Source organism: Lissotriton vulgaris, chromosome 1_1 (assembly GCF_964263255.1).
Source record: "Lissotriton vulgaris chromosome 1_1, aLisVul1.2, whole genome shotgun sequence".
In the NCBI taxonomy this organism is placed as follows: Eukaryota; Metazoa; Chordata; class Amphibia; order Caudata; family Salamandridae; genus Lissotriton; species Lissotriton vulgaris.
This window is the reverse complement of record NC_141685.1, coordinates 1498759062-1498782767: the sequence shown is the minus strand read 5'-3', so window position 1 is coordinate 1498782767 and position 23706 is coordinate 1498759062. Positions and strand designations below refer to the sequence as shown.

At 48.9% G+C, this 23706-nt stretch overlaps 1 protein-coding gene across 1 annotated transcript in view; it reads right to left on the bottom strand.

The window, feature by feature from the left end:
* Window positions 1-23706, bottom strand: part of LOC147750721 (metabotropic glutamate receptor 8-like) — a 2581536-nt gene that overhangs the window by 35296 nt on the left and 2522534 nt on the right. The window lies entirely within an intron of this gene.

The window sequence follows — 23706 nt, the reverse complement described above, 5'->3', positions numbered from 1 at the left end:
CTTCCCACCAGCTTACGACAGACTCAGGACCTGCTGGCCTTCAGAAGACTCCTAAAAACCTGGCTCTTTGATCAGTAGCGCCCCCCCCCCCCCACCCCAGAGCCTTGAGACGCTCATGGGTATGTAGCACGCTTTACAAATGGAGTGATTGATTGATTGATTGAAGTTGCAAATCATCTATTTTTAAATGATTGTTTATGGAAGGGACACCTTCCTGCACAGGAACAATCATTCATGGCAATTTGCTGTTTTTATATGTGCTGCACAGTGCAGCACACATAGGAACAGCAAAAAGCAAGGAGAAATTAAGCTTTTTTCCTTGTTTCGCCATGTAAAGTCCAGGTTTTCCCTGGTCCTAATTTTGGCACTGCCTCCTATTTACGTCACCCTTGTAAATAGGGTGCTGCGTCAAAATCAATGGGTGTTGGGGCGGAACAAAGGCCAGCCTTACAGACAGTCCTCTTGTTCAGGTCAGACAGGCAGGAGCTGGACATGGGCTAAATGTGCAGACTCCTGGTTGCCTGAGATTTGCCAGGCTGAGGATTTTCACCGCCCTGTGTGCGTGACCTCAGTCTGGCAAAAGTGCCTTGAGGCCCTCCGCCCTTGTAATGTAGGGGAGTGGCACTGATTGACTCGGACCTGCGCGCTTCAGTATTAAGCCCTGAAGTACAAACGGCAGAGTGGCACCTAGTCACAGAGTGGGGTGAGGTCATAAGTATCACTGACCCATCCCACTCTATGATAAGGTTGGGACTACTGCCTTCCAATCAGCCAATGGTGAAAGGCAGCAGTCCCAACCCTTGTGGGACCTCTGAGGCTTCCCTCTCAGAGAGCTGTAGCTAAGGTAAGTTTTGTGAGTTTTTTATGTTTCATGCATGGATGTATTAATGTATGTGTCTCTAGAGGTAATTCAAGGATTCCAGGTTCAGGTTTGGTTCTGTGGTGACAGAATTCCAAGATGAAAAGTCAAAGTGGTGACTGGTGTTGAAAATGAGTAGTTATTAACACAGGTGCCGAGTAATCCTCCCGCCACTATCTGCATATTGAATAGATTGTAGATGTGTCCTTAAAATGTTGTCTGAAGACTACTCTAGCAAAATTTGAGAGTTTCGATTTTGGGCTGAAATTGGTCTGCGTTGGGCTTAATTTGGGCTTATACTTGAGGGTCTTTGGGCTTGGGACGGGTCTCAAAATCTGGCAACACTGACTACGGAAGAAAACAGAAAGAGAGAGAGAAGAAAACACGGCCAGAGAAGGAGTCACAGAGATAAAGTAGTGGTGGCTAAGGTGGGAGAGGAGTGGGGTCAGTATCCTTTAAGTACACCTTTAAGTAAAATTACGGGGGAGATGTAATTGTAAATATCACGCATAGAAACAGGGACTCTACTTTTGTGTTGATTCTGTATTGGGGGCGGGTTTGTTATAGCTTGATTTTTGTTTCATGTGTTTTTGTAGGCCGCTGCTTTTGGGCTAGACTTTTTCCAAAATCATGATGTTTGGTTCGCTCTGCGCAGCACAATTTTTGGAAACCGGTAAAAAGTGTTGCTCTTTTCCATTCTTTGTCTATTTTCGAGGTGCCTTAGTTTGGGTCTGTGTGTAAAGGTCTCGTCAGTCGCATACTCTGGTACTAGATTTGTCATCAACTGCAGCTAGTGTCTGCGAGCCTATACTTTTCTGCTGGAGTTTTAACGGGGGCAGTGTAAATCCTCTGAGCCTGTGCATAAAATGTGCGCTTGAATCCACTATCCGTTTTGTTTCTGAAATTAATTCACAAGCTTTATTTAACTTTCGTAGTTCAGAACTGGGCTTCTCAGACGCTGTTCTGTTGACTTAAAAAAGATATATGTTGTCTTAATTTGTAATCCAATCCGTTTTGGATATATGATTTTTTGGTGCTTTAGCTTTGTACCAAAAATGCACACATTCTGGCTTTTCTGATGATTTCGGGTATAGTGATAAGAGTTTTTTTAATGTGTTTAGATACATTTTGTTTGTTATTTTATTATAAATTAAACAGCGTTTCTTCTTCTAATTTGCAGTTCTCTTTTTCTCACTGTGTGACCTGGAATGCAATTTGAAAAATCCAGTTATCCCTGGATTAGAGGTAGTTAGTAGGCCTGGTCAACTTCCAGGTTTTGAGGCCCCTCGCGAAAATGTTTTTGCAAACAGAGGGCAGTGGTGAAGGTCAGGGATGGCAGGTAATGTTAATCTGGATTTAGGTGACTGTCAATCTCGAACAAGCACCAGACAATCTAGCAGTAGGGGTTTCTGTCACAAGAACACTGTACTTCCATTTGGCAAACGTGCATTTATTGTGGGAAAGGCTACCTTGGTTGATGTTTAATTTGACTGCAAGTACCAGAATTCAATGCACTGGAGGATGAAAGCACAGGAGTCCAAATGTACTGTGACGTGGAGATGCTCCGCCATGGTGTCTGCATCCTCTTACCGCTAGGTTAATGAATAGCCTCCTCACATACCTTGGCTACACTCAGTAGGTTTTGGATCACCCCGTTGCGTTGGCTACTAGCTGTGTTCCTGGTTAGATACAGAGGTTCCTTTTAGGCCACTTCTTCACTTCATGTTCCTACTTGCCTAGTACTTACGAGCGCCCTGAAACCATTTTGTGGATGCTGCGCATTATTAAAGTTTGAGCTATTAACATTGGTAAATAATGCAACACCAATAGCTCAAAATAATGCAACACCAATAGCTCAAACATTAATAATGCGAGACCTATTGCATTGCAAATGCTTGTTGTGTCTTGCTTATGTGAATCTTGCATTAATATAGCACGATGGGCTCAAAGCAAACTGTTGTTAACTACCCGTCATGAGGGCAGGGTGCCGCAGTCACACGATCTGGGCATTGTTTTCTAGTGAGGTGGTTGTGCCTCGGTTTTAAGAGGCCTAACTAGGTTTATCATTGCAGGCAGGGCATTCCATTACTCTAAGTTTGCCCTGAATTTTCCGCTTCCTTCACGATTTAGGTCAGGCGTAAGACACAGCATGAGTTTACATAGTGTATCTTCATTCTACCCTCGTCACCCATTGTTTTGTTCAAGTGTCGCTAACACTTTACGTCCTCCCACAACAGCATTCAGAAGGGGAGTGGGGCACGAAGGCATCATCTGCCGGTATTGGGTGACACAAAAACAAGCAGGATTTAGGGTGCCTGCTTGCATGCGCTAAGCACCTGTGACAAACAGGCAGAGCCTACAGTGGGTTGTGTGTGTCTGCCTGTTCTAAATGTATGCCACAAATAGGCTGTGCCTAGGGTTCCCCCTTGGTGTGTCTCTATGCACTAGACAATTGATACAAACAAGAAGCGCTTATGGTATTGTACATGCGGTAACAGGCCGTCCTAAGCGGTTTTTAACAAGTGGGGTAGTTGTCACCCGTGTCCGTTTTGTGAACATGAGCAGCCAAGGTTGCGGTGCAAGACATGTTGGCAGGGTGGTTTTGCATTGGGTCCCATTGGTGCAGTTCCATTCACGGAGTGATGGTGGGGTACCTCGGATGGGCCATTTAATTGCATGGCACACGTAAGTGTTATGGGGGTGATTTTAAGATATCGCCGGGTTGCTAGAAAAAGGGGTAGAATAACACCTGTTCTGTTAGGCTATATGCCACCAGGTTGCAGCGCCAGCGGGTCTTAGACTTAGGGGCTGCACACTGTCGGTGCACAAGATTTAAACTCTGTCATCTGAGTTCTTGAAGAAATCATAAAGATATGCATTGAGGTCAACAGACAGATTTGGTAACGTCATATCAACCCCAAGATTGCAGATTATTACTTCCATATTACAAGTCAGCAGGGAGCACTTGTTTCCCCAGTTCGCGCATGGATCCCCCACCCCACGTTAAGAAACACAGGCTGCTAGCATCTAGGTCATGGTCCTCTGTTCTCATGTTAATTTGCAGTAATGTAGGTAACACTTTACAGTAGTGCGAGGCCTAAATACGTTAAGAGCACTGATCATCTGTGTCCAGGCGGACATACTATGAGGTGAAAATCCAACTCATTATACAAGCATTATTGGCCCACTTGGTTCTTCTTTAGGTTTGCCTCATTTGCACGTTTAAGCAGTTTTTATTTTGCACAGTTACACATACATATGACACGTTGTGTTTTGTGCTATATAACGCATTGTATTTGGTGCTATATTAGTTTTGAATGCTTTGCATAAGGTATTTTTACACAGTTTCATTTTCTGGGGTTGTCTCATAATGCGAACAATGGGGCCAGCCTGTGAATGGCTGAAATGCTAAGAACAGTGACTCATATATGTCTGTTATCTATTTCATGGCATGAATTACGAATGACAACTGGGTAGAACCCATCGCAATGATGGTGAGGTGTTGGCCAGAGGATTCCGAATGGGCCTGGCTGGGTGAGGCATCACAGGCGGTGAGCATGCTGGAGGAAGCAAGGGTTCGACGCCTGCTATTCTGTCATGGTGTCCGAAGGTGGCAAAGGTTCAACTATTGTGTAACGGAACTAGTGCTATTACTCCTGCTATGCTGGCATGTCCTGAGGTGGCAGGGGTTCAAATACTACTGTTTAATAAGATTAGTGGCAAATGTTCAAGCACCGCTTTATCCCTTCTGTGCTGTCATGTTGCCCTGAGTGGCAAAAGTTCAAATACCACTGCTAACAGGTTGGTGAAGAAGGTTCAAGCACTGGTTTATATTTTCTATGCTGTCATGCCCTCAGGTGGCCACAGATAAAAGGTCCCAAAGGCGGGACCGATTGCATGGCAAATGCTTGCTCTATCTTTCTTTTCCTTCCTTTCTTCCCCTCTTATGCTTTTCTCTCATTTGCACTGAAGCAAAGGCTAATGATGAAAAATGTGTCCCAGTCTCCAAAAATAAGTGCCAGTGCCCAGCACTAGCAACCACTGGTTTAAATTAAGCACTGCAGAATAGGAAGCCTGGGGTAAAAAAGTGAAATACATAACTGAGAAAACCAAATCTACCAAAACAGACATTATCCAATGTATTTTGAGTTTCTAAGTATAGTGATAAGACCAAAGAGTGGGTTTACCGAAGAGATCACCGACCCCTGCGTGCGGCCCCCCTGCACGACCCCTCCCCCCTGCGATCCCACCCCCCGTAGCGGTGCCAAACAAAATGTAACACATCTGTGACACACTGCCCCCCTGCGTGAACCCCCCCGCATGACCCCCCCGCGTTCACCCCCCTGTGTAAACCCCCCGCGTGAACCCGATACATGAACCCCCCACGTAAACCCCCCTGCATGCGTGGACCCCCGCGTGAACCCCCCTGCGTGACACCCCCCTGCGTGACACCCCCACCGCATGACACCCCCGCGTGACACCCCACCCGTGTGACACCCCCGTGTGATCCCCATGTTACCCACCCTGCGTGACACCCCCGCGTGACACCCCCGCGTGATGACCCCCTCCCACATGACAAACCCCCCTCTGCATGACGACCAACCCACGTGACGACCACCCATGAACCCCCCCTGCGCGTGAACCCCCCTGCGCGTGAACCCCACCTGCGCGTGAACCCCACCTGCGCGTGACCTCCCCCTGCGCGTGACCTCCCCCCGCGCACCCCCCCGTGCGTGAGAACCCCCCCCGTGCGTGAGAACCCCCCCCGCGCGTGAGAACCCCCCCCGCGCGTGAGAACCCCCCCGCGCGTGAGAACCCCCCCGCGCGTGAGAACCCCCCCTCGCGTGAGAACCCCCCCACGTGAGAACCCCCCCGCGAGTGAGAACCCCCCCCGCGCGTGAGAACCCCCCCCCGCGTGAGAACCCCCCCCCGCGTGTGAGAACCCCCCCTGCGCGTGAGAACCCCCCCACGAGTGAGAACCCCCGCGCGTGAGAACCCCCGCACGTGAGAACCCCCCCCCCGCGCGTGAGAACCCCCCGCGCGTGAGAACCCCCCCGCGCGTGAGAACCCCCCCGCGCGTGAGAACCCCCCCGCGCGTGAGAACCCCCCCGCGCGTGAGAACCACCCGTGCGAGAACCCCCCCGCGCGAGAACCCCCCCGCGCGTGAGAACCCCCCGCGCGTGAGAACCCCCCCCCCGCGCGTGAGAACCCCCCCGCGCGTGAGAACCCCCCCCCCGCACGTGAGAACCCCCCCCCCCGCGCACAGGTTCAATAAGAGTTGGCGTGACGACCAACCCACGTGACGACCACCCATGAACCACCCCCCCGCGTGAGAACCCCCCCCCCCCCCGCGCGTGAGAACCCCCCCCGCGCGTGAGAACCCCCCCGCGCGTGAGAACCCCCCCCCCCGCGCGTGAGAACCCCCCCCCCCCCCCGCACGTGAGAACCCCCCCGCGCGTGAGAACCCCCCCCCGCGCGTGAGAACCCCCCCCCGCGCACAGGTTCAATAAGAGTTGGCTTGTGCCTCATCCTGACAAGGACTGTGGTTGCTGCTTGAACAAGGCTCACACCTCAGTTAACCAATAAGCACATTTTTCACACTCTTGTTATGAAAAATTCGCAAAATTCACAAAATTGTACATTGTTTTTACTAGTTCAAGCAGAAAACGCTTCACTGAGATGCATGTTCTGCTCAAAACAGTCTTGTGTTTGTAAATTGTGTGACCTTGTATTACACAAGTTAAGCCCACCTATAAAGATTTACATAATTTCTCATCATTTTGCAAAATTATCATGAAATTTCGCAAAAAACTGAAATAAGACGTTTCACACTACTAGCTGCCTCCCACCCAACATCTGAGACTACAATTCAGGAAGCCAGTAAAGACCTGGCTCTTACAAGCAAATCATGACATTTTCCACAGATCAAAAGAAAAACATACTGTATCACGTGGAAGGTACAGACACAACAGAAAGGATATTATATCTAATAGGAACCAAACCTTCCTCAAGGTTGTCTTGCATTAGTACATGCACAGCTGTATTTAACATGACTTTGGTCCACTAAATGCCTAAGTGCAGCTAAAAAGCTACGCATTCTCAGAAACAGGGTATGTCCAGCCTTAGCCAATCACATAGGGTACACTAAACTATTCTTCACATGAGCCACACCTCATTGGCCCACCTTCCCAAACAGACATATCCATATATATAAGCCTACGCATGGCATCTTACTCAAGTTCATTTTTCACTCCACTATACTGTAACTTCTCAGTCACATATACCCGATATGCACACAGTGCTGGCCATCACGCATGACACAGAAACACCTCCAAACACACTTCTCCATGAACCTACACCTTTTCAACCCCAATGCAGAAGACTGCCACCCATCTGCAAAGAACTCATGAGGGATCTTGAATGCTCTATAAATGCAACTATAATATAGTGAACAAGTTGGTTGAAGTCATCTTTAAATATGCTAATATACATTTTTATACTTAAAAGAATCTCTATAGCAGACACTTTTCTTTCATGAGGTACCCACCAAATTTACAGTTCTTCTATTGTCTGTAGGGATCATTTTTTTCAAATCGATATCTAAATCTTCTTATCAAAAAAATTAGGTCTCATTGAGCTCTGTGACAAGGACACCTTTTGTAGAATAATCAAATGTATTAAATACAGTCTAACCAATGTTTTCACTCTGATGGAAGGCAGCTGTATTCAATGATCCCCTCTAAGCTACAATCAGACTCATTTATGATTCACCATTCACTTTCTAGTTCCGCGTGCCTTTAGTAGTAGTTCAAAGACAACATTTCTAATTCATGACTTCACTCAAGCCCCTAGGATGGAAACTGCTTTAAATTAGGTGATATCAAACTTCTGAATTACCCAGACATGATTAAAAAAATGTCTAGATTGTAATACCTTTCCTGATATGGTAATAAGAGTGTCTGTTTCTATAGGGAATTTTTCTTGTGATAACACGTCAATATTTGGTTTTCTGCAATTTTTCCTTGAGTTTCAAATATCTAGCCTGCATTTGAATTATAATGAAAATTAGGTTTCGTCATCTTAAAAAAGTTTACCCAAGTTGTTAGAAATAGGGTTTCTGGCTGACTTTGGTGTGCGTCCTGGTCAAGAAGTAACACAATTTTAGTCAGGGTAAGGCACAAGCAAACCCCAAATTAATCTGTGCTCACCCTCAGGTAGCTTGGCACAGAGCAGCCAGCTTTAACTTGAAGACAATATGTAAAGTATTTGTGGAACACTTCTGCACCGGCCCAAGCCACGCAGCAGTGCTGATCTATCGGTTTAGCCAGAGGATGCACCGTTCAACTGAGGAGATGCATTGGTTTGGCTACAGGATGCACCGCTCTGCAGAGAACAGGCATCGGTACCCCTGGTGAGCACCTAAGGTCTACTTCCTAGGGTCAAGGACTAGGGTGGCATCACTTGGCAGGGTGGACTCACAAACGGCAGAGTCTAGGTGCAGATGCAGGGTTGTTGGAAGCCTGTTATGTCCCAGAGCCTTCAGATCAGGAGGATAGCCTACTAGCCCTTGGAGTCACTCTAAGTCCTCAGTTTAAGAGATGCAAATCCAGTCCTTCTCAGCCAGGCAAAAAGGTGCAAGGTCAGCACAGCAAAACAGGGGACCAGCAGAGTAGCATTCCAGCAGAACAGCATTCCCTTCAGCTGCAGAGCAGTCCTTCTTCCTGGCAGATTATCCACAGGTCCAGAAGTGTACTGAAATTGTGGTGCCCGAGGTCCTTTTTTTTAAACACAGTTGCGCCTAGGCTATGCATGGCCTACCCTAGGAGTGACATATGCATTAGAACTGAAGGTTTGGACCGGGCAAGAGGTTTAGCTTTCCTGACCAACATTGCAGTTTAAAACTGCACAAACAAGCTCTGCAGCGGCAGGCCTGAGACATGTTCACAGGGCTACTTAAGTGGGTGGCGCAATAAGTGCAGTAGATTGACTAGCAGCATTTAATTTACAGGCCCTGAGCATGTGTAGGGCACTTTACTAGGGACTTATCAGTAAATTAAATATGCCAATTGTGGATAAGCCTATGTTACCACATGTTAGAGAAAGAGCACAGGCACTTTAACAATGGTTAGCAGTTGTAACGGTGCACAGAATCCTTAGTCTAGAAGAAACAAAGTCACCAAAAAGAGGAGGTCGGAAGGCAAAACGTTAAGGGAACTCACGCCAAGGATGCCAGGTCTAACCTACTACTGCGTGCATCGACTGAAGTTGGTTATGGTTAAAAAAATTTTTACCTCATAAAAGAAGGGGATTTAAATTGCAGGTGGCCTATCTATACAATGTAAATTACATTAGATACGGTTGGTAATATTTTGTAATAGGAATGTCTTAATAAGTATGTAATTTGTGATATCGTGTTTAGGTGGTGAAAATCATATTTGTTGCTAGAGATATTCTATTTAGTTGGGATTACCACCTCGCAGAGTGGTGAAACTTGACCTATGTTAATTGTAGTGAACCCCAAAAATAAAGATTGAAAGTGGTGCTCTGCATAAATGTTACCAAAGTTCATTTAAAAACTTCATAAAAAGTAATATAACAGGTTTTCGGATTTTGAACTGTGGCAACTGTGTTTTTTCCTTCCCACAACTTGTATACGCTTGAATATGTAGCATAAACTGTGGAAGAGATGTGTTGTTTATCAAGTTTCTGCAGTGCTGCAAGTAGATTAAGATAGAATCTGAAGCCAAGCATGTACATCTATCTTACACCATGCTGATAAGATGAACACAAATCATTGGTGCAAACTGTGCAGCTGCTTATTACCGCTACTGGATTTGATATTTAGTGGGTGCACAATTTTCACTCGATCCTCGTTTGCCCAAAATTGGGAACACCTTTCTTTTCTTTCTAATCATTTTATTACTCAGCAAAAGCTGCACATTATTTCTCTCAAGAGTCGGGCTGTGGATGTTCGACTCGGCTGCTAGTCTTCAAAGTTTGCGACTGGGAACGTTAGCCCACCCTAGAAATAGTCCCGAAATGCACTTCTGTCATAGGCAGGAGCAATTCGCTTTTATGGATCCTCCACTGGAAAGAAACACGTCAAAACTTTGGGCTGGCATAGAAAAACGGTTTTAAGCATGGACAATTATTTTCCAATGGAGAAAAAAGTAAATTTAAAAAATGTGCCATGCACAAAGGCGTTGATTAATCCCAATGAAACAATTTTGCTTTGGGGAAATGTCAAGTAAAAAAATAAATTAACATGAGATTATTCGAATTCAATTTAGAAATCTGCAACTAGTGCTGCTGTTTACCAAGCATAACCTTGGAAGGTTTTCTAAATTGATTATATTTGTTAAACGATATAAGAGCATGTACATTATCTGTAGTTTTACACATTTCTTTTGTGAATCTGGACCACGAAAATGCTGCTTACATTTCAATACAGTTGCAGTAAGTGATCGCAATGCCCCATGAGCTTTACTTTTTTTTAAACAAAACCCTCTGATTATAAATCATCAATCCTTGTCCATTCATGGATTGCCAAACTCTGCACAAAAACTAGCAGAGAGAGTGTGAAAACAAGCCCTATTTAACCAGGCAGTACAAATTAACTCCCTAAATTGTTCTTCCATAGTCCATGAAGACGCAGACACATAGAAAAAATATTTCCTAAAACAATTGTTGTACCTTCAGACAGATTGTCTGAAGGTACAAGCCATCTATCGCACTTTTCCAACGGGTTCCCTGATGCTAGAGCAGGTTAGTCGCACCTTAGGTGATGGGGAATGTCTTTCTATCTTACCCCGCTAATCTTTGGAGGTGTTTGACTCTCTCAGCGCCAAAATCAAGTCTGGATCTCCGGCAGACCCGCTGAAACCGGCCCAACTCAAGACCCTGGCGCCGGTTTGCCGCACCCCGGTGCTGTCCTTGATCAACCTGTCCCTCTCTTCTGGAGTGGTTCCCGTCAGATGGAAGCAGGCAGTAGTCACGCCAATTCTGAAGAAGGCGACCCTTGACCCCCTTAAACCTGAAAGCTACCGCCCTATCTCCCTTCTCCCTTGGGCCACGAAAATAGCGGAGGCCCATGTGAATGCCACTCTTACAGACCATCTTGCTAGGCTTAACATTCTCGACCCTACCCAGAACGGGTTCCGTGCGGGTCACAGCACGGAGACGGCCCTTCTCTCGATGGTCGAGCATCTGCGTTCTGTGCTGGATTCCGGTCGGACGGCGGCACTATTGTTATTAGATCTCAGTGCCGCCTTCGACACGGTCTTGCACGGGACTCTGATTCGGCGTCTTGAGGAGGTGGGCGTTTCTGGCTCCGCCTTGCACTGGTTTCGATCCTTCCTTACGGATAGGTCATTTCAGGTGGCGATCCCGCCCGGTAAGTCGTCATCCTACCCGTTAGACCAGGGAGTCCCACAGGGGTCATCACTGAGTCCCACCCTTTTCAATCTGTATGTGAGACCGTTGGCTGCGGTCGTCAAGCGGTGGGGCCTGACCATGGTCTCTTACGCAGATGACACGCAGCTGGCGGTCACACTGAGTGGGGACTCTGACCTGGAGGCTCCCAGGTTCTGTGATGGTCTGCGGGAAGTGGCTAACTGGATGAATTCCAACTGTCTCCAGTTAAACACCAAGAAGATGGAGATTATGGTGGTTGGTAAACAGGTGGCTTTGTGGGGTGACAAATGGTGGCCTTCGGAGTTGGGTGTGACTCCCCTCCCAGCGGCAGAGATAAAAAACCTGGGGGTGTGGCTTGATCCTTCTCTGAGTTTCATCTGTCATACCAAGAAGGTGGCGGCTTCTTGCTATGGCATCATCAGAGGACTTCGACCCATCCTCAAATTCTTTGATGCACCCACAAGACAGCTGGTGGTCCAAGCATCAGTGCTGTCCAGGCTGGACTATGCCAGCTCCCTACTGGCGGGGGTTAACCAGTCAGAATTTCTGAGGCTCCAGCGGGTTCAAAACGCTGCGGCCCGACTGGTGACAGGTCTGCCTAGGCGGTGCTCGGTGTCCAATGCCCTGCGCTCTCTCCACTGGCTCCCTGTGCAGCAGAGGATTAGATTCAAGGTTCTCTGCTTTGCATTTAAAATCCTCAAGGGTACTTCCCCACAAATCTTGGAGAAACTGCTGATCCCCTATGTCCCCTCTTGCACTCTTAGATCGCTAGGCCAGAACTTAGCAGTGGTTCCGCGTTTTAAGTTGAGCAGAATTGGTGGCCGCTCCTTTCGAGTCCTGGCAGCGAGCTGGTGGAATTCTCTTCCTCCACAAATCCGGGCCATCGATGAGCTCTTTCAGTTTAGACGGGCTATCAAGACCTTTTTATATGTTTAGCTCATCTGTTGTGTCCCTTCTCCTTTCTGCCTGCTTTTAATGTTGTGTTGTGTTTACCTTCTCAAAGCGCCAGGACGCCCCTTTGCTGGAGCAGCTGTGCGCGGTACAAATAAAAATAACATAACATAACATAACATTGCCCATTAATTGTGTGCAAACCTTCATTAAGCTGGCAATGAGATATCAATGTTGTGTTTTGAGAGTTTGGAAGAGATCGTTCATCCCTAATTACTGTGGACAGTATGAGTGTGTCATTTTCTTACATCTTTTTCTATCTATTCATCCTGCAATGTCCTGAGGTACATGGTGTAAAAGAAATGCCAAATCGTGCGAAGAAAGTCAATGGGACTCTGCACCCAACACGTTTATCCTTAGTCAGTTTATGTTAACCAAGGAGCTTTAAATCAGCATTTTGCCCAGAACATGTGGTCAGGCTTTGATCTATGGGAAACAAATGATGTGGCTCTTCGGAAAGTGTACTACAAGAACAGGATACATTATTTGTACAGTTTAATCTTTAAAATGGAAAGATGAGGGCTGTAAGGAAACAGGCTTTTGTGCAGATTCCCAAACCACACTTTTTCCCCATTTGGACTATTAGCTGCTGGCTTTTCAACTTTAAAAGTGCACTAAGGCCTGCTGTCCACACCTTAGTGCCAGTGTTCTGACCAATTACAAACGACATATTTAATTGGAAACACCCAATTTGGAATGACTGGATTACTTATAAGCCCCTAGTGTATTATAACCATGGCGCCAAGGGCATGTAAGACAGAGTGTTCACCCGGGGCTGCAGCACTGTGTGTGCCACCCTGCATGTGACAAAAACAAAATGGACCCCAGCCTGCCACTACAGACTGACAGGGCAGTGTTTGACACAGCTAGTTCGACTTTGTCATTACACCTAATGGCAAGCCCACCCCGTCCCATAAGGAGATATGTAAGTCTCCCCAAAGGAAGCCCTATTAATCCCTATGACAAGTAGCTATAAACACTCAAGTAGGATTTATAATTGTTATTTTTTTTTTTGGAAAAAGACCTTTATTGTGAGTATCGCCAACTATCAGAATACAATTGTCATTGCAGTTCAACTGTACAGTGCACCAAAATTTACATAAATTCCAAGAGCAGATTCGCTGCATCTAATACACAGCCTGTGTGCCGGCAACCCGGAGGCCCGGCGGCGTAACTTGCTGTCATAAGTCATCTCATAACAATGTGATCGTGCACTGTTGGCCCCCAGCGTAGCATCAAGGCAGTTGACAGTCGATAAATGTAGACATAGTAGTACGGTCTTTCATGAACCAGGAAAGGGCAGGAAAGGAAAAGTGGAAAAGGGAAAAAACTAACCCAAACTACCCCTAAACACCCCCCGGGCCCTCCCCGTTTGCTATTGAGTACCGTGTAGGAGTCCTAGTGACGCTTCCTGTGTGAGTGATATCGTGTATGTACTGTGTATGTTCTGCACCCTTCCCCCGCTGGTCCTGTCTCCTAAGCCATGACACACCTAACCCCTCGCTCCCGTCAAGTGCCTACTCTCTCCCTGGACCCACCACCCCCCAGAGGAACACTAAAGCCCCCCCTGCGGTAATTGCCTCCGTTCCACCGCATTCTCTAACTCCTCATCCTGAAGGTCCTCGGCCACCGACATGTCGCTGTCTTCCACCTCCCCCTTTTGTTGGTACTCCTTGTAGAGATCCCAAAAGGACTTCGGTCTACTCTTGGGCGGCAGCAGCTCGCTGTACAATTCCGTCTGAGTGCAACAGTATTGGAGATCCCTGAGCCATCTCGTCTTGGTGGGGAGAGGTCCGCGCATCCAGCACGCTGCCACCACCCTTCTGGCCAAGAGCAACGCTACGTCTACTAATCTACGCAGTGCAGGAGCTAACGGCTTGGAGAAGCCCAGTAGCGCAAGCAATGGGGATCTCAACAGCGGCTCCCCTAAAATCTTTCCCAACTCCGCGAAGACCTCCTCCCAGAAGGCACTCACTCCCGGGCACAGCCATGCCAGATGAAGGAAACCAGCGGTACCGGTCCCGCAGCGCTCACACTCCGGGGAGCCACGTAGGCCGTAGCGGTGAAGCCGCTCCGGCGTATAGTATACTCTCTGTAGGAATTTGAAGTGCACCAAGCGGTGTCTGCCATTAAGCGAGACCCTACGAGTGTTGGCGCAGCAATAGCGCCACATAGCATCGTCTATGGGGGTTTGGAGATCCGCTTCCCACGCCGCCCTAGGGGCCGAAGTAGGCAATGTCTGATATGAAGGCCCAAGCCTGTTAACCGTAGAGACCAACTTAGCCGGAGTTTTCGTTCTGATGATGTGCGTCAGTTCTGGGACCTCTTCTGGCTCCTGTAGCGCGGGGCCCAGTATTGCTCTGCAGGCCGACCGTATCCTGTAATACTGGAACTTCTGCAGCAGCGATGGAGCCGGGGCAACCGGGGGGAGTTGTTCCCAGGTTTTCAGCGTACCATCCAAGAACAAGTCCTCCATTGTTTGCACGCCCAGGGCTTTCAAGGCCTCTGTCACCCCCTTCTCATTGAGCGGATCCAACCATAGGGCCCAGGCCACCGGCATCTGCGGGGAGTACAGTAAGGCACATCCCCTTTCTCTCAGCAGTGCTTGCCACGCATGGTTTGTCGCCTTAAGCGAGTCCATCCGCCCAATTGCTCGGCCTGTTGGGAGACAAATTGTGGCTGGTAGGGGGAGTGGGTCGGCGAATAGCTTCTCTAGTATGAGATGCGGAATGCGGGCATCTCCATGGATCCAGGAATGTAAGTGGGTCGCCTGCGCCACCCGGTAGTAGCGCTCCAGGTCCGGCGCCCCCAGACCCCCCATTTCACACGGGAGCGTCAGTGTCGCCCACTTGACACGAGGTTGCTTTCCGCCCCAGGCGAGCTTAATTAGGACTTGGTTCAAGCGCTTAAAGAACGATTTCGACAAGACCACCGGAATATTGACAAAGAGGAAGAGGAACCGGGGGAGCACTACCATCTTCATAAGGGCAATTCTGCCCAACAAGGAGAGGGGGAGCTTAATCCAGGCGTCTACATCGTCCACCAGCTTGGTAAACGCGACCCCATAGTTATCGCGGATCAGGATCTCAGGGTCCGTGTGGAGACGGATGCCCAGGTACCGCACTGAGTCGTCCGTCCACTGTAGGGGATACTCCATCTCAAACGGCTGCGTAACTGGGGTCAGGGGGAAAGCAATGGACTTATCCCAGTTCACTTTGAGTCCCGACAGCGCCCCAAAGCGGACCACCTCCCTGAGTATCGGTGCTAGGTTGTTCACTGGGTCCCGGACGTATAGTAAGGTGTCATCTGCATAAGTTGAGATGCCAATCTTATATGTGGGGAAGCTGACACCCTCCAGGCTATGGTATTCCCGCATGGCACACGCTAGTGGTTCAGCCACCAATGCATACAGCAGGGGGGACAAGGGGCATCCCTGTCGAGTGCCTCTACCGATGTGTATCGGTTCCGAGACCCTATCACCGAGACGCAGGCGGGCCGAAGGGCGATGGTAAAGAGCCCCTATTCTCTGAAGAAACGGTTCTCCCAGCCCCAGTTTGCGCAGAACCCTGATCATGAACGGCCATTCGACAGAGTCGAACGCCTTCTCCATGTCTAAGAATATCGCCAAGGCGGGATTCTCCTGCTTCACATGCTGTATCGTGCCCAGCACAGTGCGGATATTATAGGTTAGGTTCCTGCTAGGTACAAAGCCTGATTGTTCCGGCGCCACTAGGTCCGGGACCAGCAGCGCGAGTCTGTTGGCTAGGACCTTTGCATAGAGCTTCGCGTCCACGTTCAGCAAGCTGAGCGGGCGATACGATCCACATTGGTCCGGGGGCTTCCCTGGCTTCGGGATCGTGACCAGCAGAGCCTCCCGCATTGAGGCCGGCATTTCTCCCTCCTCGCAGACTGTGTCAAAGAGGGCGAGTAGATGTGGGAGTAATAGGTCTTTGAAGGCTTTGTAAAAGCCAGCCGTGAGGCCGTCAGAGCCCGGGGCGCTCCCCGAACGCATGCCACTCAGCGCATCCAGAATTTCATCCTCATGGAAGGGGGCCATCAGAAATTCCCTGTCTGAGTTCTTGAGGAACGGCATCGAAATGTAATCTAAATAGTCGTCAATCTCGGCGTCCGCACCCCCCGCCCTAGAACGGTACAGGTCCGAGTAATATCGTCGGAACGTCTCCAATATCTGGTCTTCCTCAACCACTCGGATGCCCTCCGGGGTCTGTAATTCATCTACCACCAACGGTTTACGGGATCCCTTGGCCATGCGTGCCAGCAGGGCCCCCGGCCTCTCCCCCTCCCCATAAGCCCGAGCCGTGGCATACTTTCCCATATAGAGAACTTCTCTATCCGCAAGCGCGTGATATTCCGCCAACATGGGCACTAGGTCTCGTCCCGCCACTCCTTCCGGGTCCGTCAGCTGTTCCCTCTCTAGGGCCGCCATCTTGTCCTCCAGTCTAGAGCGGTCCCTTCTAATGGAGCGTAGGACGCTGGAATGTTTGGACATGGCCATCCCCCTGATATAGACCTTGAAGGCCTCCCACACAGTGAAGAAGCTATCTACGGAGTGAGTATTGGTGGCGAAAAACCGTTCTATGTCTTCCGCCAGTTCCCCGCGGAAGGCGTCGTCTAGGAGCGCATAGGGCGGGAAACGCCAAGTATAAGGCGGGAACCCCTTCCTATCGGTGGAGAGACTGAGCAAGACCGGGGAATGATCCGATAACGTGCGTGGGAGAATTGTACACGAGCTGATGCCACCCATTACCGAGGAGGAGGCGAGCCAGTAGTCTATCCTAGTATGTATGTTGTGGTATGCTGAGTAATGCGTGTAACCGCCCTGCGTAGGGTGCTTTTCCCGCCAAACATCCACCAGATCCAGCTTCGTCATTTCCGCTCTCATGGAGACAGCAGAAGCAGCTGGTCTTCGAACAGGGCCCGCCGAACGGTCCCTGTCAGGGTCGAACACAAAGTTGAAGTCCCCCCCCCATATCATCTTGGTGTGTGTGTGTGACCTACTGGTGGCCGACAGTGCTGTATAGAACTCCGGGCTGTCATGGTTAGGGCCATAGACATTCACCAGGAGCAGGTCCAGCCCCCCCCCCCGTGCACCCAGCCACCACATATCTACCCTCAGTGTCCACAGATAGAGGGGTAAGTTTCAGTCTCGAGGCGGGGTTAACCCAGGTGATTACGCCACGGGCGTGGGAGGTGAAACCCGCCGCTACTATATTCCCTGCCAACCCTCTGGCCTGTAACATCTTACTGTGGACGGGCAGGTGTGTCTCTTGCAGCAGGGCCACATCCACATGGTGTCTATTTAGAAAGCTCATCACCTTCCGAAGCTTTCGGTGGTCATTCAGCCCTCGCACGTTCCAGGTCAGCAGGGACAGCGTGCGTAGCACCCGCGGGCGCTCAGACATCACAGCAGCAGACATCTTGAATCACAACACGCCATTTTAACTCCATCTGGAAGTGGTGAACCCCCAAACAGTACATCATCGCTCAAGGCAAGCAGGCAGTCACTCCGCTCACTCGTACACACCATTCGCCAGATACTCATAGCAAACCACAGGCCCTTCAATTTCCGAATAACAACAAACCCCTCAACTTTAGTCCATCCACCCTCCCCCCTGACCCCGCCCCACCCACAGCTGACCACCCCCAACCCGGCCAGACAGAGCCCCCCACAATCCCCCATCAACTCAGGTACCCCAAAGTAGCGGGCGATACAAGTCCCAACTCCCTGGGGAGTGTCTCAACCAAAAGCACAGGGGCAAAGCGTGCCGAAACTGCGTAAAAACCACCAGTGGTGTAAAAGTTCTCTGCTCTCCAGTTCCGTCCCCCCGCTCAGCCCCCTCGTGTTGCAATGCCTCGCACTGAATTCACTCGGTTCCCCCCCCCGCCCCCCAACCCGTCCCTGATCCCAACATAGCGAACGCCTCACCGGCATTTGTAGATCGTACCAGCGACAACTAGGCAGTAGGAGCCGCTGCAATGTGTCTCTACCCGCCTCTCAGTCAATGTTTCTAGTTGAGTCCAGGCCGCAGCCCATAGCATGGAGACTCACAGGGTACCCACAGTGTCTTATCCAACAACTACACTAGTACCTGAGTGCAGAAAATAGACCTGGTGTGCTGCCTCAGTCCTGTTCCTCCAGTGTCGACGCCTCCTCCGAATCCTCTCCGTGCTGCTGTCGGTGTTCCTTACGTTCTTTGGCCCAGTTTTTCAGTGATTTCTGCAGTTCCTTAGGGTCCGTGAAGAAGTACGATTTCCCGCCGGTATTAATCCTCAATTTGGCCGGGTACAGCATCGCATAGTCTAGGCCCAGCTCGCGCAGCTGCTTCTTATGCGGAATGAACTGGCGGCGCTCCTCCTGTACTTTGGCCGTGAAGTCAGGGTACAATGATATTTTCATGCCTTCCATCTGTAGTTGTCCTTTTTCCCGAGCCAGTCGCAGGGCCGTGTCTCTGTCCCTGTAGTTTAGGAGCTTGGCAATGATGGGTCGGGGTGGCAGACCAGGTTGGGGTTGAGGGCCCAAAGTGCGGTGCGCTCTTTCCACGATGAACATTGGGGAGAAGGCCTCCTCCCCAAGGAGCGTTTTCAGCAGGCGTTCCACGTAGAGCTCCATCTTGCCTGTCTGAGTTGATTCCGCCACTCCCGTTATGCGAATATTCGATCTGCGGGAGCGCGCCTCCAGGTCCTCAGCCTTATCACGGATCACTTGGAGCAACCTGCCGAATTGTCGACGGTCTTTGTCCCACTCGGTCTGTGCCTCCTCCGCCTCCGTGAGGCGCCTTTCTGCCATGTCGAGGCGCTCAGCATGTTTGTCCACCCGTTCCGCCATGCGGTCCATGCGGTAAGATAAAGCGTCGATCTTGGAGCCCACCGCCTCTATGCTGTTCTGGATTCCTTTCTCCATCGCCGCCAGCAGCTCTCTAAGGTCCGTAGGGGCAGAGGACGCTGCAGCACCTTTCGGGGAGGCCTCCGGCCCCCTCGTCTTCCGGCGGTCAAACGAGAGTTTTGCCTGCGTTGCATCGTTTTTCCCCATGATGAAGATCCAGCACCAGTGAGGATTTCACCCCGTGAATGTCCAGACAGAGCCGCAAGGGTAGTGTACCGCACACTCCTCAGCTCCAGAAAACGGTGTCACTGGCGGGCCCAAAATGGCGGCCGCGTCGCAGAAATAACCTCCGGGGTGCGCCTCGTGTCAGAGTGCGCCAACCGCCCAGCACAGTGTCTGGCCCCGACTGGCGTACTAGCGGTAGTGTCCCTGCAGGTGTAGCTTCCCTGCGCATGGGCTCCCAAGTGAGCCTTGGCGGTCGCGCGGACCGTGCTCCGCCCCAGTATCGGCGTGCTGCACTCTCCGGCTCCTCTGGATGTCGGGGCCGCAAGTCAGGTGGCGTCGTGCGGCCAGCTCCGCAGGGCAGGTCGCGGCTTCAGGCCTGGTCCGCGCCCCTCTCCGTTGCCAATCGTGTGCGGGCCGTCACCCACAGCTCTCGGCGCTCCGGGCCACTCAACCGGGTCAGGGGGCCGCCGGGGGTCACCAGGCACCGAACCCAGTCAAATTGGCATTTAGCAGGATAGTTTTTCAGGATATTTCAGGGGCTTAGGCGAGGAGCCGAAAGCTCACACGTCCGCCATCGACGCCGGCTAGCTCCGCCCCCCAGGATTTATAATTGTTATTATGGCTTAGCAGAAAAACCTGTGTTTAGCTGTGGAAAGGTTAGTAGCCCCACTGGCTAACACAGGGTTAAAGGGCCAGCACCCCAACCTGTCTAACTCTTGAATGGGTTTAGTACAAAAATCCACATATGGTGGATCGTAGGAACCTAGCCAGTGAGAAAAAATTGGAGGTTATCCCCAAAATTTTGGTTCGCCTGACTAGAAAAGAAAATGTCTTTTCTTGAGTCCTCTCACTCACCCAGTGTTGCCCCTAAGTGACAGCTTCATCATTGGGGCCATCCCAAGCATCTACTGCTTGGGGCGTGCTGCGACTTGCGAAGGATACGTAGGAGCACTGGTTTTGTGAAACTATGTGTGGTGCAGTGTATGGGGGAGTGGTGATTAGTGCTAATCAAAAATACCTAGCTAGTGAGCTCAATTATTTATTCCTGCTTCTAGTTGGTATGATAAAAAGGGATAGATAAAGGAAGTATAACTGTTATGTGGTCATAGTCCCTAATATCTTATCGACATGTTTCAAGGTGTCCCCTACACCTATTCCTCAGGACAACATGGGGGCCAGCCCCATGTATGCCACTCCTGTGGATGAACCAAAATTGAGGTTATATAAGTACATAACACACCTAGTGTGTGTGTGTCTCTTAATTATACATACGGTTAACGCTGTACCCGCAGTATCTGTGATAGAGAGAGAAAAATAGATTATAGGTTAATACATATTGCCTGCCCTACTGGGCAGGCCATGTTATTTTTGACAATGGTGTGGTTAGTGCCCACTAATACTGTGCAACTTTATGTAGATACTTTTCCCATTAGTAGATTGCACATCTGTGTTAGGCATTGCTAATTCTTTACTGGTTAGTTTTGAGGTAATAATAAAATGTTTCCAAATGTTGGCTGTTTGAGCTTCTATTGTGTTGCATGTGTACCTTCTGTAACCTTCGGGGCAGCACCCCCCTCCAATTCTAGCCCTCCTGCGTCTTGTGTCATTGCTTGGTTCTGCTACTTGCCCAACATGCGTGCATTAAAAAAAACTGACATGTAATGCACCAGTACCCCTTTAACAGTAACTGGGTTGCCCTCAACTATTTTAACAAACAGGCACCTTCATAAACAATACGTTATATATAATTAATTTAAGTTAAGAGTTTTCTTTCAGAATTTGTGTAACCTTGTGATAGCGTGAAATAGTTACAGTAATCCCATTAAAAGTAATTCATAATTTTGTCTGTTGTGCAATACCAGGTTATATCCCCAGTTTGTAGAATTTTGGAATGAGCAATTTTATTCACTATGTTCGCCATCCAGTTTTGAAAGACATGTCTGAAAAGACTTGAAAGTTACATTTGTTGTTTGAAACTAATTTTCTCTGAATAGCTAGTTTCAATGTCACATATTGTTGCTCTCCTCCAGATATTTATTTGTAAACATGCTCTCACATGCTCTCACTCTGCACCAGCTACACAGCTGGATTACCGATAGAATAAGTAGACAGGACCAAAGGCTTCTGAGGCATAAGGAGCAGGTACTGCTTTTCAGAAAGGGACAATCAGCTCCCCTTTTCCATCTAGGTGATCACTGGCTCCAGGTTTCACACAAGATTTCCATGCAGCAACTGGTCACCATCCTGGTACTTGGGGTCTTTGCAATATCACTCTTTGTCACGCTTCTCACCACCTGAAATGACTGAAGCTTGAAGTTGTCAGGGCACTCCATCTTAGAGGTGGCCTAGAAGGAGGAAGAACTTCAACAGGGATCAGGACCCTCAAAGAGGGAGAGAGGTCAGAAATGTGAGTCTAATGTACAAGTTGCTAGTCATAAAGGGTGTTAGCAATGCTTGGCAGTCTATTTAACAGCCCCAGAACAGGTGACAACAAACTTCCAACATAACTCCATGCAACCAACATGACTCAAGCATTCCATGTAGTTGGCTCTCTCCATGCTCGTAACAACACTTGAACCCTTGAAACAAAACACACTAACATCCAAACTCACATCGCTTCGCACCTCAAGAACCTACACTGGCTCCCGATCCAGAAGAGATGCTAGTTTAAGATGTTGACCCATGCATACAAAGCCCTGAACAACAAAGGACCAGATTACATCAACAAATGAATGACCTTCCACCAACCGACCATACACCTACGATCCACCTCCCGCTTCCTCGCAGACACCCCCCATATCCACTGAGCTAACAGTAGAGGATGCTCCTTCTCTCACCTGGTGGCCAAAGTTTGGAACAAACTTTCCCTGTACATTAGGACCACCTCATCGCTTCATGAATTCACGAAAGGACTCAAGACCTAGCTGTTCGGATGAACAGAGTACTGTGAAGGGGCTAGCAACCCCAACGCCTTGAGAACATCACAGGTGCTTTGAATCGCTTTATAAATCCTCATTGATTGATCCAACAGAACACAATAGACCGCATACCTAACATAAATCCAGGACAGGCTAGATATACCATGCAGTTGGGTTTTTGTGGCACACACCAGCATTCATTACCTCCAGTCAAGAATTCTCACTACAGATCACCTTTACAGTCACATTTCTCACAACTACTTGACGACCTTATAAGCACAAAACAGCTCCAAATGTATTTAGAAGTCGAAGTGCTCTCAACTAAAAGCCTGGATCATTCCTACATACATTTTAGAACCACTTATATAAATTCAGATTAAATAACTATCACACCCTCATGCACACAACATCCCATCATAATTAATGGCCAGGGTTTCAATGTATAGAGAGATAACACGTTTCTCCAGCCGAGCAATGAAAAAGTGAGAATTACTAGCAGGGCCTGACTGGCCGTTGCGGGCACCGGGCGTTTTCCCGGTATGGCCGTCATGGTGGGGGCCAGTTTTGGGCCCTTCAGGGGCTTCTTTTGTTACCGGGGGCACGGCAATTTCTCCCCCCCCTGTAACAAAATCGGCCGCACCCAGGGGCCGCCCGAGCAGTTTGCCAGGGCCGGTTTCGGTTCGCAGTCCGGCCCTGATTGCTAGTGCATAGATTATAAAGTTCTATAATATGACCCAGTCTGGAAAAATAGAAACACCCTCCCAAGCCCCCTCCCAAACATATCTAACGCTATGAAGATCTCCCACAATTGAATACAACTTAACTACACACTCACCTACACAAATAAGTTCTAAACTAAACATTCAACGAACTCTCTTCTAAACTTACACAACCAAACGTGAACTAACAACAGACACAAATAATTGTTGCCTTACCAGATCTACAAACTTTGGACGTCCAGAGAAAGAATACTCTGCGATGACATAACAATGGTAGTTAGTGTTGTACAAGCGTGAAGTACACATTACACAAACTATAATTGTTTACTTCTTGTTGAATGTTAGTAATGGACCATGATGTATTTGTTAATCTCTAGCACACATCAGAAAAATGGGTGTTTTAATATTTTAAGCAAGGGTTTTTCAATCGATTACCTTCATTTTCGCTTTGGTGAGAAAAAATCTGTATTATAAAGTGAATCAACATTTGTCCAAAGCCAACCTTTCAGTAACATGACACTTGATATCCTCAGGTGATGTTACTTCGCTATGGAATTCTGTTCAGTACAAAATAGGTTTACAACAAGGCGTGATGTGCCAATGGCAACTATACTGAAACATGTCATGTATTATTGTAGAGTAAGCACTTAGTCCAAGTTGTGTGGAGTGGTATTTACATGGCTTTTCTTTTCAATCATCACCCTGCACAGATATGATTTTGACGGGTGCAGAATTGCACCCGGTAAAACCATCTACTGTTGCCCTCACTTTTTCTGC